At 40.9% G+C, this 16,599-nt stretch overlaps 1 long non-coding RNA gene across 1 annotated transcript; it reads right to left on the reverse strand.

The window, feature by feature from the left end:
• Positions 1-8,709: 8,709 nt before the first annotated feature.
• Positions 8,710-9,428, reverse strand: LOC115370796 (uncharacterized). Its single transcript, XR_003929286.1, has 3 exons — positions 9,378-9,428; positions 9,186-9,259; positions 8,710-8,968 (listed from the first exon to the last, which is right to left on the reverse strand). It is a non-coding gene; the product is annotated as an uncharacterized LOC115370796 (long non-coding RNA).
• Positions 9,429-16,599: the final 7,171 nt, after the last annotated feature.

A 16,599-nucleotide genomic window follows, 5' to 3' on the forward strand; every position in this document is an offset into this window, starting at 1 on the left:
GTCCCATTTTGGGACCTACTCAGCCGGGGTTCCAAGCGAGCTGAATCGAGCTGAGTCGAGCTGAAAATGTGACGTAAACGCCGTGCAGGCAACTGATTGGACAGGGAGTGACGAGAGCGACTCCCGCACGAAAACAAAACCCGACATTAAAAAAAAAAAAAAAAAACGGCAACAGCGGCCGTGCGCATTGATCGTCACTGAAGTTTTCAAAGTCGGAAAATAGCAAGCAAACCGCGACCGCGGTCAAATAAAGACGTGGAGACTTTTCTGTGCTTGGTGGCGGCCCGAAGAATCCAGAGGGAGCTGGACGGTGCGCCACCTTGCTAACGACTCCACCCGCGGCGCGGTGCTACTCAACTGTAACGGAAAACCACCTAAACCGTGTCGAGGCGAGTAGAGTCGAGCCGAGTCGAGCCGAGTAGATACTAATGGAAAAGGGCCATAAGATAGGACCCTATGGGTGCCAACACTGAAAATTTCCCCATGCAGTGTTTCTAATCTGCTAGATTCATTTCTTTCACTGTATTTTTGTCCCTTTATTAGTGGCATTATTTGATAAAACTAAATTATTTCTGATAAAGACTATACAGTATTTTCCTAAATACGCTACCCTTGATTAATGTAGTTGTTATAGCAGGCCGTCAGGTGAAACACCCACAGCTGAAATTTGCCACTTGTTTAATGACATGCATGACTGATAAGGATAATGAAATGAGAATGTGATAAGGAGGAATAAGCTGCTCTGCTTTGTGGATTAGGTGTAACTATCTATGTCTGCACAATGAAACTGATATGGCTGTGTAACACTGTTCATTATTAAGTTTAATCAGCAGGTTTATTTCTGACATATATTTGTGCCATGTTCAGTGATTTTATTAATCATGCATATAGTGAGGCTAATAATTAGCTTCTCTGTGAAAAGAGCTCTGCTGATGTATTTAACCCTATAAAGCCATTCGTATCATATATGATACGCATTTTCAATTCCGTTTTTCGTTTTCAGTTTAATCAATACTTGACCAAAATACTGTTGTATACCTTTGAACACTTCCCCTGTTCACCCTGGACCATACCATTGACACTTCAATACATATCATATATCATACACCAGAAAGGTCGTGTAATAACATATTTTTTTATTTTTATTTTTTAAATATATATTTTGTTATAGGACTAAATAAAGGGTTCAATTTCAAAAAATTGGAATTTTCTGCCAATTCTTTCATAGTTCAGGCTTTATAGGGTTAAGAATAAATCTTTTTCTCCAACTCATCTTTATACTTTATTATTTTGATGTAAGCAGTTGCATTTACTCAAGAAATGACTAGGATTTTGCCCTCTAAACTCTCCAATAAACTGCAGTAGCTTTTTTCTAGCTGTATAATAATGCAGGTCTTATGATTCATACAAATTTAAATAATCCTATGATAAGTCCTATGATTCATATAAATAATAATCACTGGCATTGCCATTACATTATAAAGTGCATTCTTTGTTAGAGAATTCCTATATGCCTTAGTGCCAGCAGACCATCCTGCTGCTGTGCTGAACTTATGGCACACATAAAAGGAGCATGGGAAGCCATGGTGCTGTTGCCAGAGGGCCTTGAATCCCATGAATAATGTCTTTGCTGTTTTCAGTGTTTTGGGCAGTACGCCTCACAAATCTATTAACACAGGCAAAATAGAAATTTTGCACGCCAGGCCACACCTTCAGAAGCTGTGGTTTAGGTCCCTGGAAGGTAAAAGGTTATTCCTGTAAATGGAGACATTCACAAGTCATCTGCACAGCATGCTCAAATGATACTTGTTTGATTTAGTGGGTGACAACAGTTATTACTATCCCTAGTGCAGGAAACACAATGCTCTCCTCTAACATTTGAATTCAGTTATGGGCTTAATTGTGCTGTGCAACAGTATTTGGATGGGAGACCTCTACACAGTCACTTGACCCCGTCTATGCAAAATTCTCTCGTGTGGAATGCCAATGAGGACAAAGCTGGTGCTGCCATGGATAGCATGTAGCGGTGTATGATTCAGTAATGCTGCACTTCGAATTAACTCCAAAATGCAATACATTTTTCCTTCATTTTGTAAAAACAGTTTGTAATTCCTTAACACTTTGTACTAACTTACTTTGGCTATTATTACATAGGCTAATGCAGGAGTTGCAATTTTTTTTTTCTTTTTGACAAATATTTAATACATTGATCAACCGCTTATATTGATCAGAAAGCTTTGGACAAACTCATTACTGTACAAGTGTTGTTTAAATAATTTGCTTGTTGTAATCACAGAGTCCCCATCATCCATTGAAATGCCCTATTAGAAGCCAAGTTACATCAAACATTCAAATCAAAACTAAAAAGTGTTGTGGTGTGTCAGGCTGTTTAACTGCAGCTTGTTGATACGCAGGGGCGGGGCTTCCCCTGCAGGTGAAAAGCAGCTTTCTCTTGGCTGTGGGTTTTCCCAGCACATCCTGCTGATTCCCCCGAAACAGAATCAGCACACTGACTTTGTTTTAGATTTTTAACTCTCAATCTGAATCCCATCAGGCTCTGATGGTGTCATTATTCCAGCAGGTATGAAGACACTACAGTTACACACTGGATCTGGTGTGTAAAAATGTGAAATAGATACAGAGGAGAACAATAAGAAGCTAAACTAAACTTGAGAACCTTTGAGAGTTTATGGTATATGGTTTGAATTATAAAGTTAATTTATAATTTGAAAAGCATTTGAATAGCTGTGCTATATTTTGGATTCAGTAAATAGCGAAAGCTGTCAGGAGCTGTCACCCCTCCCTAAATGCAGAGCACACGCTAGGCCTAGGGCCTCACTGATTTTACACCTGTTGTACACATGGCAGGTGGGAGTGTACACCACGGAGGCTCATAACAAAATTTGCATAGGGCCCCAGTTTGGCTAGGGGCAGCTCTGGCTGTTAGTTCATTACATCATATTAATTCAATAAATATACAAATGTCAAATAGATGGTCATCGCATGACAAATAAATACAGTTTAAAAATAGTCAGTTATCCACTTATAGTGGTCAGTTGAGGCTGGACAGATCACTATAAGCAGTTTTCACTGCAATTCAGTGCATTCCTGGCTGATTTAATTCATGGGCTTGCCAGGGCTGAAGCTCAGGGGCCTCCTGTCACAGGGGCCCCAAATTTTCGTCCACAAAAAAATGTTTATATCCATTAAAACAATAATTTGAAATGTCAGGGGCCCTCCCTATAAAAATGTTTAAGAAAATCACATTTATTTATGTATTTGTATGGATTTGCTCAAAAACATGTCAGTCTTACCCTTGGTTTCTTTCTTTCTTTTTTTTTTTTTTTAGTTTTTTTTTTGTGGAAGAGTGGGGCTTACAGTCCTATGTTGTCAGGAACGTACTGTTCTACGCTTTGGAATCATCAGGTTCCATCTGCGAGCAGATTTGAGAAATTGAGCTTCAAAGTTTTTGCATCCAATATAATACAACTGAAATGTGGGGAAATTCTCTCAGAGTAAAAATTCATTAAAAAAAAAAAACACATAGTGTTAATGTTAATTACCTGTCACAGAATAACAACTTAATTTTGACAAAAATGTCAGGTAGAACCATTCTGGTTGTGTCCGAAATCACTCCCTAACCACTATATATTCATTCATTCATCCATCTTCTAAACCGCTTATCCTCGGGGGGTGCTGGAGCCAATCCCAGCGCACATAGGGCGAAGGCAGTGAAACACCCTGGACAGGTCACCAGTCCATCGCAGGCAGGCAGACAAACAAACACTGACATTCACACACACAGTCACAGCTAGGGGCAATTTAGCATCTCCAATTCACCTAACCTGCATGTCTTTGGACAGCGGGAGGAAACCGGAGTGTCCGGAGGAAACCCACACAGACACAGGGAGACACAGAAAGGACCTTGGGTGGGAATCGAACCCAGAACGTTCTCACTGTGAGGCAACAGTGCTGACCACTGCACCACCGTGCCGCCCCAACCACTATATAGTGCACTATATAGTGATTATGCCATTTTGTAGGCGTGTCCGAATGTTTAGTGATTATTAATGTTCACTATATAGTCCACTGGATGTATCCCACAATCCACCGCAAAATGTAGTGGACATCCGATGGTCACTAACCAGGCAATATACCAGTGAAGTAGTGTCCGAAACGGTCCGCGATTGAGTTCACTATATAGTCCACTACATTGAATTTCCTATAGAGTGAGTAGGGAGTAGTGAGTGAGTGAGTGATTTCGGACACAGCCATAGTGTCACATAGAATTGAAGCTGAAAAAATGGGTTTGATGCACAATGTGAATATCTGACTGAAGCTTTGAAAAGAGTGGTTGCAGACCACCTGACCTGTTGCTTGATGGACTGGAGTCATTGGTTATTGTGTTGTCAAAGTGGTGCTTTTGAAATGAGCTCTTTTGACCATTTAGAACTGTAGCTGCAGTGTTAATATTTGGTGTTGGCAAAATTTCAGTACTGTTCTTTCAGTTACAATCTGCAGTGTGTGTGTCTGTGAGTGTGTGTGATTATATTGATTAGTTTTGCATGCAGTGGGGAGGTCTGAAATGTCCCTAGCCTCAGGGCCTAAAGTAATGCTGAGGCGCCTATGAGTGCAATATATATTAAGGTGTCACAATTGCTGTCTTTGTTAAACAAAGATAGCAATGCTGGAATTCTGTCAGAAGGGCTGTGATAGCATTCCGGCGCCGTGCCGGATCTCCGGTGTACCGGCGTGACTGCGAAAAAACATAAATAAATAAAGGGGTTTGCCCAGATTTATCTGGATCCAATAGAAGTGCAGCTTTTGTTCTCAACCACACTAACAACAGGCCTACTAACCAATCAGAAGTAGGGTGGGAGTGGGACTTTGGTGTTGACAATCAGGCGCTCCATGTGCCATCGAAAGTGTGCCTCGTTAGCCTACAGTGACGCACTGCAACCCACAGGTTCATGAAGCCCGGGGAAGACAGCAAAGATGTCGATAAGGGCGTTAAGAATAAATGGCTTGGATAGAGGAGAATGGGAGCAATGCCATCCGCACCAAGGTTAAGGTTAAGGACAAGTGAGGGGATACACTATCAGCCCCCAACTTATTATTGCAAAATGTGGGAAAAATTATTTTGTTTTGCGGTTTTTATTACAAAATGTGTCAAGATATCACAGAGCATGGGTGTTATCAAAGTGATATCCCAGGCCTCGTGCCTACAGCCAAATAACAGCCAAATCAACCATGTGAAGTGAAAACACATTATGAATGCAAATAGCTCAGTTTGAATTTAAGCCTCAACTGAACTGAACATAAACGACTTATCTACCGCATGCCAGCTCGCCTAGAGGTTTCCATAACAGTAACCACTCATGGCACTTTGTTGCCCAGAAAGGTGCCCGTAAAGCAGCGCTTCCTCACCCTCATCTTAACCACAACCACAGCCTGGGTGGCAGCAGAGCTACAAATGGGGGCAAAAAAATGCAGGAAGCAAACATATCCATATTTCTCCCGCTCGTCCTTGTCTGACAACCATTTGTAATTTAACTTATTGAATTTAGAAATGTGTCAGTCTTTGTGCTGTCGTGGTGCAACTTTAGTCATCATAATGATGGCAGTTAAAAGCACAGGTAATTTCTGCTGGGGGTCTCTCTATCAAAACAACAACACAAGATGGAGTTACATAACGCTGTGATGTAGTGTGGGACCATGGGATCATGCCAATGAAAATCTATCTGATGTGACTCAGGCACACAAATAGTCAAATGGTTGGCCACGTTTCTAGCAGAACACGTGCAACATCGGCGACTCTTTGTAGTCCCAGTTGATCACAAAGTTCTCTCCATCTTGGAAATGCCACATCAGTATTTACCCTCATGTTACCACTCTTCTTGTCCCATAATCTTCCAGGGGTGCTTGGTTCATCTGTACATTTGCACTTTACGGAGACAGTTTCGGCAACAGAATGTGCAACAAATAATCTAACTAGCAGAATTCCCTCCTCACTCTTGACATACAGTGATCAGCCATAATGTTATGAACACCTACTGAACACCCGATTGGATTGAAATCTGGGGAATTTGGAGGCCAAGTCCACACCCTGAGCTTGTTTTTGTGTTCTTCAAATCATTCCTGAACCATTTTTGCAGTGTGGCAGGGTGCATTGTCCTGATGGAAGAGGCCATTGCCATTAGGGAAGGGGTGTGCTTGGTCTGCAACAATGTTTTGGTAGGAGGTACATGTCAAAGTAACATCCACATGAATGGCTGGACCCAAGGTTTCCAAGCATCACACTGGCTCCATTAACTTGCCTTCTTTCCATAGTGCAGGCATCAACAAATGGCGGACCAAGTGGCGGTTCTGTCCGGACCTGTGACAATTCTAATATTAATAAATAAATCATTCGTTGTTATTTTTTCTCTGACGGTCGTGGCTACAGAATGCATGTGCATCAATTGTTTACCTTTCAGCTCCAGAGAATAGCGGAAGAGAGGAGATGAGATGAGATGAGAAAATGGCTTGCTCCAAAATGAGAAAAGTATAAAGTGAAAACCGAACTTTTAAAGATGAATGAACTGACCAATACATGTTCATTCTGCCTGCATCCACTTCTAAACCATTTTCTCTTATGTTGTGAAACTGTGGTGATAATAAAAAAAAGTGGCAACGTTAGTGTCACTATGAGACCAAACACGGATCGTTTGAGGAAACGTACCCGCAGAAATCTGCGATGATATAGAAATGTACATAAGTTGTTGATTTTATTTATATCAGGGTACACTATTTAGAGCAGGGATACTCAACTTCAGATGGCTCAGGGGCCACGCAGCAAAATTCAGCTGTGTCCAAGGGCCGCAAGCTAAACATGTCTGTCCTATTTTGGACGTTTAAACAATATTTTTTTCACAGGCTACATGACTAGTCTAACAATGAATGAAACATACAGAAAACAGCTACATTTCCATCCAAGGCCAAACCTCACTGAATAAAAGATTGTCATGCAATGATTAATGATGAAATGATGCAGTTACAACAAAATGAGGCTTCATTCCCAAAATGTGAACAGAATGGGCAACTTGCTCAGAGTTAATACTGAAATTAGGCCATATCACACTCACTGGGAACATTATAAAATAAACAGGCTTCAATCACAAAATTTTAATGATAGAAATGATGATGAATTGTCCACAGACTGAAACTCAGTAATTAGATAGAACAACATTTTTTATTATATGACAGTGGCGAGCCACATAAAAATGATGCACGGGCCACATGCGTTGGGTTGAGTAGCCATAATAAGATTCGGACCTTTGCTGGGAAGAAGTTTTAGTAACTGGACCTCTTTGAATTTTAATTGAATACCCCCGCCATAGTGCATCCTGGTGCTGTGTCTTTCCCAGTTAAGTGATGCACATGCACCAGGACATCCATATCATGTGAAAGAAACTGCTCTGTGGTCAAACTCTGATGCTCATGTGCCCATTGTAGATGCTTTCAGCGGTTGGATCCAAGTGCAGCTGCTTTCAACACATCAACTTCGAGGACAAAATGTTCATTTGCTGCCTAATATATCCCACCCATTGAAGGTTGCTGTTGAAACAAGATAATCAATGTTATTTACTCCACCTGTCAGTAGTCATAATGTTATGGCTGACTAGTGTATCGTCTGGTGTTACCCCAGGAGTTACAGCAACTAGAGGGGGTAGGGGATATGGACACAGATTCCTCCGAGTTTGAGCATTGTCGGTAATGTAAGTACACAACTCAACACTGTTGGATTTAATTGCAATATCATGCAAAATGGAGGAACATGTAATTGCATTTTGGGAAGTTATTTCAAATTGCAACATGAGAACATTGCTGTTACATAGCACAAGTGGGCAGCTAGAGTGCAGCTGGACCAAGTCATTGTCCATCAGTATGATCTTTCACAGTTGCTTCACTCCTGCAGGAGACACACATTTCAAGTGCCTTGTAATTGACAACACATTCTCATTCCCAGCTCGACAAATACTACAGCTTGGTCAGACCCCCTTTCCTGCCTGATACCGATGCAGACTTTATCACTTTATAATAGTTGTGCAGGTGTCAGTTTCACATGCAGAAGGACATGAACAAGCTACAGAATTTGGCACCCTGGGAATGAGAATGGGCTATAATTGACCTATGTACCTGCTTGTGTCTGCCTAGCCTAGATCAGCTGTGGTCATCACCTCTCGCAGACTGATCATAAAACATTGTGTCTTAAGTAAAGTGGCAATCAGACAATTTGCATTTGAGTGGCCGAGATGGCACCACTGTTTATGCAAAAAAAACAAAAAAAAACAAAAACAAAACAAAAAACGACCAGTGTCACAGCAACATAAGTCGAATAGTGACTGTCAGGTCACTCTCTTTAATTCACTGAGGCTGCTAAATGAGCATCAAGCTTACAAAGGCACCACTAAGAATCATAATCATGGTGTGACAGAGTGGTAAGAACTAAACCTAAGGCACTACATTTAATTGTGCCTGGACATAAAGGTTAGAGGGCCAAGATATAATTACCAGCCTGGACATCCACAAGTTTGTTCACCACCAGAAACAGAGAGGCAAAGGAGATGGCGATTCAAAAATACAAAATGTTTGATTTGTTTGGTGTGGGGAGGAGTGAAGATGCCTATAAACCAGGTTCAAAATGAAAAATCACTGCCTAGTAGAATGGGGTATGTATAAAGATTTATTACAGTGAAGCAATTACTTTGACAAATAGATCCACAGTCTAAAAAAAAAAAAACAAGGCTGTGGCTGAGGCTGCCAAAAAGATGGGGACAGATTTAAGGGGGAGAGTGTCCGGGGTGCATATACACACACGGCAAACATCAAACACACACAAAAAAAGTGCCCAGTGCTCCAAATCACAGCAAAACGGTGAAGGAACCTCACCCGGGTGGCTGACCCCACCTGGCAGCACTCACACAACCTGTAGAAAACACACAATTCACAATTCAAATATACAAAAACCATTAAAAAAGAGAGTTGGTATACCAGAGGTTCACATGGACAAGATATCAAAAAAAGCTGGGAGGTAGAAAACAGCAACTACAAGAACCTATGGGAAAACACAATGGTTATCCTATAGTGCTACAACATATATATCCAATAAATTTACCTCAGGTGCCATCAAGCACCCTACTTACCAGTTTCAAAACAATAGACTCATACCTCCGCTGGAGGGAGTACTCACTTCCTGTTCCCAACTGGGGCCACAAAGCTACAAAACACAGAAAATAAACAAACAAGGTACAGTGGAGGGAAAGCTTCCCATGGAAACATTAGTGTTGGATTGCCAAATACTAGAACTCTAAGGCCAGCCAGTCACAGTATCCTACCAAAATTGACAGCTCACAGCAGGAGGAATCACCCAGGGCAGCCCATCAACCAACATTGCATACTGGCTGAGGAGCTAGCCCTTTTATACACACCTGCTGTGAGCTGAAAATTGGGAGATTGGTCCGTGGGTGGAGTTGCTACCTCCCCACACCCACCTACCAGGGTTGCCTTCAAAGTCAGGTGAGAGTGGGATTTTAGGGAAACATAGGAAGGCCCTGTCACAATGGGCTATAATTTTTTGCAGAAATGGTTCCGCACAAGGGGAAAAAAAATCTGTGATATGCTGCCGACTGGGGTAGTCAGGATTCAGCGTATGGTGGCCCCCCTCCACACACCACAATTGCTTAAATGGCCACTTGGCACCCAGTTAGACTGACTTTGAATGGATGCTTTGTGCTCGGTAGCCTGTTTATGAGTGTGCGGCTAGACCTTTGTCAAAGATTAACTGTTTTGGAGATGATAGGCCGGGAGCAGTTTTTGAAGGAACAAATTTGACCTGCAGCATGTTACCCTCATTGAACTTCCTGTGATACCAAAGTCAAGTGGTTTGACCTCCCATTGTCTTTGCTGCTATACCCTATTTAATACATTGTTTTTGTTTGACTGTGTCATTGGTGCTTTTTTCCAGGTTCAAATGTGTCTTTCACCAGTGGAGGCTTATTAATTGCTACTCAAGTATTGTTGCTTTGGAGATATTTTACTGAAGTAGAAGTGCAAGTACTAGTGTAAAAATCTACTTATGTAAATGTAGACAGTAGCTCATGTGAAAGGTGTTCAGAATAAAAGGTACTGAGTTAGATTTTAGAAACAACAAATGTTTGTTAGATGTGATCCTTTCCATGCAATTTTAAAAACATGGGAGGACAAAGTTCAAAGTGGATTCTTTTAATGGCAGTTTTGGAAATTACAAAAAAGTCCACCATGCCCGATTCCTCTTCGCATCTCGGCTCTCTATGGAAGGCTCCACAATTTGTCAGTTTGACGGTCCAATTTCCGTTGTTTGTAGAGCCAACAAAGTTTGAACTCTGTAATAAATCAAATTCAAAGTGCATCTAAGTACGGCACTTCAGCAAAAGTGTACTTAAGTAAAGACACAATGCCTGACTTTAAGAAATACTCAGAAAAGTATGCATAAAGGCTACTCTATTACTCTAAAATGAGTCATTTTAATTCGTTGTGCCTACTGCTATCACTCACAGCCAGATCTACCACAGTGCTGATAGAGTTTATGCACAGTACACCTGTGGTGCCCATGTATGGCCTTTGTCTTGCTCCTTTTGTTAGAATAGCAAAGTTTAATACTGTACCTTATTCTTGCTTTTTGCACAGACAGAGCACAAGCTAAGAACACCAAGGCGACATTTGTCCAGGCTATTTAAGGCTCATCTGCAAAAGGCTGCTGCGGTGTCTATTAGAGTTACAGTACATTCCACCCCGAGGAAAGGCAGGCAACCCACAGCAACATTATTGTAGAGACTGTTTGGCTGGGGCATCTGCTATGCAGTCAATCAAGCTTCAGAGAATATTTTTTTGTTAAGTAGTATTGCCATTTACCTTGATGTAACCTCCACATGTACCACGTCATGCCATTTTGATTATTAGTTTTCCTCATTAGGGTGTGCTTGTACTTTCCAAGTGCACTTGGGAAATCCCAAGTCCTTCTATATTTCTCTTTTCCTCAGACCTGCAGCTTTGTCTTCACACTCAGACAGCAAGTCAGTGAACAAGTGGTAAACCACACTAAATGTGTGAAAAATGCACACTAAATAAGTGAGAAAAAAACACTTAAAACGCAGTAAGACCCCTGGTCAATTTCAGGTTTTCTCATGGTTTGTGTGGGTCATGTACAGGAAAATGCAATAAGCTGAAAATCCCCAAGTGGGGTGAAAGTTTACATTAATACATTCCGTTACACAACAGTCAATTCCACGCTACAACAGGCCAAGAAAACAAGAAACTAGTGGGTTAGCAGTCAACAAATTCTTCTCTAACTCTTACTTGAGGTTCTCTCATTTTAGGTGAAATGTGGCATGTTTATAGTCTCTGTCAGGTACTGCAAGCCCATTCCATTTCTATGTACATTGTTACTTCACATCATTACATGAATTACGAAACAGCCTAGCCATTATTTCACTGAAAAGATGCGTTCATATTTTTTGGCACTTTAATGCACGATAATAGTGATTCACTTTATAGCCAGTTTATTTTGCATTTGCTGGGCTAAACACCTGGTGTCTCAAAGCTCTTTCCTGGAAACTCCTCTGGTGCACAGGAAGGGATGTTTTAGCAGAGGTTTGACTGGAATAAATACAAAATCCAAGACAGTCGTCAGCCTTTCAAAGTACCGGCATTACCATCATTTCTCTTTTTTGCTCATTCACTATTAACCATGTCTACTTGATTTAAAATGTCACGCTTTTTCACAGCAGCATGCATACCAAAGTTCCACTTGCTGGTAATAATCATCTTAAGACAATCATTTGATTTGGAGGAGAGCATTCTCTCTAAAAACCCTGTTTACATGGATTCATTTGTAGATTCATGATCCAAAATTGCAACTTTGGCAGTGTTGGGTTGGCGGTTACCTGGGTGTTAGAGAGAGATAAAGAGTCCACATGATGGGAAATTTCCTCTTTAGTTGCTCTGTACTCCCCTGGGCTGCTAATCCAGAATGCTGTATCTCCATCTCTCTATTCACTTTCACAGTGCAGCAAAACAACTCCCAAAATAACATTTTCAGCACCTAAATTAACACCCTCATATTGGATTGTGCCAGCATAAAAAACAAGTCCCAGTACCCTTTTTTTGCGTAATTACAATTAATGGTCAGAGTAAGGTCAGGTTGTTTCTTCCTGGCGCAGCGTTACTATGCAGAGGTTTCCCACAAACATGACCTGCTGGATCTACTTTCCAGTTCAAAGAGTAAAATAACAAGGAGATAAAAAAAATAAATGGATATCAGGACCTGCTGTTTTTATATTGGTATAATCCACTGTGTGTTTGCATGACCTCTGCCCTGTAGCTGCTTTCGTCATCGTTACTAATCAAACCAATTACAGCGGTGTCATCTGCAAACTTTAAAATTATGCTGTTTGATGGGGTTCAGACAGCAGCATTCTGGCATGCCTGTGTTTAAGACTAATGTGGCTGACATGCTGCTGCCAGTCCACATAGTTTGTGGTCTGCCTGTCATAAAATCATAAAGCGAGGCACAAAGAGGATTCCCCAGACCTATCTTCAAGTTTGCTTACTAGTTTGACTGGTATTTCTGTATTAAGTGTAGTGTAGTGTAACTGAAATCAATAAACAGCATTCTAACATAGGTGCTTTTCCTATCCAGATGTTCAAGAGCAGTATGCAAAGCAAGTAAAATTGATAAATGTGTTTGACCTATAGGCAAACTGTAGTGGATCTATTAAACTGGGAAAGTTGGGTTTTATAGCTGACAAGCCCTTACACTTAATAAGCACAGATGTCAAAGCGATAGGGCAATAATCATTAAAACAGGTTATGGCTGATTATTTAGGTGCAGGTACAATGGTGTTTTTTTTTAAACACAAAGTGACAGAGACAGGTTAAAGTTGTCTGTAGAGATCTTTGACAGCTGAAAATGACAGACTCTCCAGGCTTACAGCACCATTCTTATAGTTGCTCTCCACTTGGTTTCTGTGCTGAAACAAAACTGAGGCGATAGCTGAGTCAAGCACTGTGCCACTATATGTGACAGGCTGACATATCAGTGACTGATTGACTTTTTATCAGCTATGACTTTAGTCAGAGTTTAGCATACTGTTTGACAGTTTCTAGACTGTTCAAAGAAAAAAAAAAAAAAAAGAAGAAGAAGACAGCACTGTGATCTCAAAAGGTGATGTGATGCCTCACGGTGGTAGATCATCCTCTTTTATAATCCTTAGCAAAGGGTTTAGCTGCCTTTTTCTCAAATGTCTTCATCCAGTGCTGGGTCAGAACTCAATACTCAGAAACCATATGAATATAATGCATACTGTGACAGCTAATTCCTGTTAAAATACTAAAAATAGAAGCAACATTTAATGTTAAGACCAAATACAAGACTGGATCCAATGTTGAAAAACAGCACTCACCTGCTCTATTTGACCCATCACCAAGGCCACCGTATTCATAGGTGCATGGAAAGAGTTTATCAAACTAATATATGAAGACAGTCAAGAGCTTGCAAATGCAGTTTAAAAAAAAAAAAAAAAGGTTTTACACACAGCCCTGCACTGCCCTCAAAAGACTGAAACATTCAGGCACATTGGCTCTGTTTCCACTTGGCATTAACATCCATCCTGTGTGATCCCATCATGAGTGGACAGCACTAAGTACAGGTGTCAGCAGCACCCAATATGTCCTTGTTGTGTCCTGAGGTCCATTGCTCAGGCCACATTCGGAAGTGGCCTGGGACGCTTTTGTCTGCATCACATTTGAAGTGTAAATAGACATGTGACCCAGGACGGATTGAAGGATTGTCATCAATGTTTCCCCAGTGCTTGCAGCTGTCTTTACTTCTCATGGTGTCTGTTTTTGTCAGCCTGTTTGTTACCTGTATCAGCCTTCAACCAGGCTCTGGTAAATGTTTTGGCAAATCAAATTCTGCTCAGGGCCCAATAAGCAATGAAGTCACGGCTCTTGTAGTACTAGATTTGCATTAGTGTGTGGTCCAGCCCTGTTGGGACTTTGCTCCAGAATCACGCCCTTCCCTGATCCCAGTGGTGATCCTGGGGCATTTTATCCAAGTGGCTCAAAAACTTTTACTCTGTGCTCCCATGAGGCCGCCCACCATACACCAAGAACTCTCTCTATAATGGGGGGAAAGTGACTGTGTGGGCTGTGAAAGTTTAGGGAAACTCATTGATTTCTGAGAAAGGCACAGAACAGTTTTTTTCTCTATAAACCCACATTTCAGTTTCTGTAAACTTTCTGGAACCTTCAGCTGATCCTTGCAAACTTCTGATGATGATGTGTGTGTGAGTGTTTTTTTTTTTTTTAAGTTTTAGGTTGTTTTTTTTTTTTTTTTGGCTCAGTCTCAGGGCTCAGCCGTCAGCACCTACAGCAACAGAGACATATGCTGCTTTCACATTCACATTCAGGTGGTAAAAACTGCTTGGGAACTCAGAGTTGGGCAATTTCTCCAAATTTCTGCAACTGGATGTCACTGAAAAAAACAAACAATAAAAGAAATTAATGTTGTAGTGTGTGATTTTGTGATCACAACACAGACATGTCACCAACTGTCTGCATGTTAAGAGTGAAAAGTTATTTCCTCATTTTACTGCCTCAGCGGGGTGAAGTGGGAAGTTTCTCTCTTCCCATCTTTGTGCATACCTTTAAAACAGAAAAAAAAAAACATTTGACATTCAGGGAGAGTTCAGGTTTTTAATTTGGCAGTGGCAGTTGGATTCACTATCTGTAGGTCCACATTCATGCCAAGCATGATAGGGATGGTTTAATTGAAGTGTTAAGTGTTTGTCCCTTTATTTTGTTTGGGCAGGTAAAACAATCCCCTTCAGTGTGAGGTGGAAGAGACTCCAGTCTTGCTCCTCCTCCAACAGAAGTATGCACTTTGATACAAACAGATGCAAATACAAATATTTCCAGGTATATGGAGACGCATGTTGATATCTGATAGCCTGCAGTTACTCCCTCCTCTAAAATACCTGACGTGGTGAGATGAATGATTACCAAAACTGTGAGGTACTTCAAAGTCATGTTATTTTTTGTTTGCAAGTGATTAAGAGCATGATACATCTTTTGCACTGTGGTAGCCAACACCAGACAAAAGAAAACCAACCGTAGGTATGATCGCACCCATGGATATTTTTTCTAATATCACAGATCCCTGACGTAGTACAGTGATCATGGGCTTTATTTATCACTGGCTCTTTGATTTGATTAACAGTCTAAGCTGGGATGTTCACTGACTGTACACTCCGGCGTGGTTTATGTTAAAAATGCTGGTGTTAAGTGGCTGGCAACTGAATACTTGAAAGAAAGTGCAAAGACAGGTGCTGCTTTATCGGCAGGGTACAAAGGAGTAACGGCTAAGAGGCAAAACTGGTTGAACAGGATTTTGACTCACTGCAGTCATTTGCCTGGCAGGGGTCCTGTGTGTTCATAAGAGCAGCACGGTCCAAAAGAAACAGCCGCACACACAGCTCAGGGTACGATTACAAGGAGACACATATTCAGCACTTTAATATAAAAATTTGGTAATTAAGATAAACTAATCAGAATCAGGAATACTTTATTGATCCCCAAGGGGAAATTTCAGTCAGTTGCAATTGCTCAAATTCTCAAGAGAAGAATTAAATTAAAAGAAAAACAAAAATAAGTAAGAAATATAAAAATGTGTGCCTTAGAAATTTATTTACAAAAAGAAAAGTATGTGCATTATGTCTATATATCTGCATGAGCCCTACAAAATATATCAACAATAACAATAAATACAGAACTAAGAAATGTAGCATTTATAAAAAACAAGAAGTCTACACACCATATATACACACAGGGATATTGCACAACTAAAACTAATGATGTATTTGTGTCTCCCTATTTACTGCACTCAATGAAACCAAGATATAGACCTTAACTGTCTTCCTCAGTTGCAGTTCCATGATCCGTGGTTGCATGCGCCCTCTGGTGGCTCAAACAGCAGGAAAAAAGGGGGATACTGCCTGAAAGCACACACTCAGTGTCCACTTTCTCAGCTCCAGCTGTACAGTCTAACGCAGTTCAGGTCAGCAGCTCTGCCATAAATTCTACCTTTTAACAAAGTTTATAATATTCAGTTTTTGTTGACTTTATGGAGAATGTGTAAATAAAATTCTATGTTTATTATTGAGGTTGTAGTTTGCAGAGGTCTTGTCCTGAGAGGTGTTTCTAATTTTTTGTCCTTCCTATTTATATACCGTGAGGGGGACAGAATAGTGGAAACAGCTCTCAATAAAACTCAGTCCAGTCCAACAGCAGCTCTAACTATGAGCTCAATGCCAAACATAGAAGTGAATGAACACCTCTGTTACTGTGACAAAAAGAAAACCTGAGCATTATAGGCAGCAGAAAAGGAAACGCTATGGCACAACAGTTGAACTGGATTGTATTAGATTGTACAGGTGGACCTGATAAAGTGACCACTGAGTGTACAAAGCCTATTGCAAACACCTTGGAGGGGTCCATGTTCTAGGATCAAGTGAGCGAGTG

The sequence above is a fragment of the Myripristis murdjan genome, chromosome 13 (assembly GCF_902150065.1).
Source record: "Myripristis murdjan chromosome 13, fMyrMur1.1, whole genome shotgun sequence".
Taxonomy (NCBI): domain Eukaryota; kingdom Metazoa; phylum Chordata; class Actinopteri; order Holocentriformes; family Holocentridae; genus Myripristis; species Myripristis murdjan.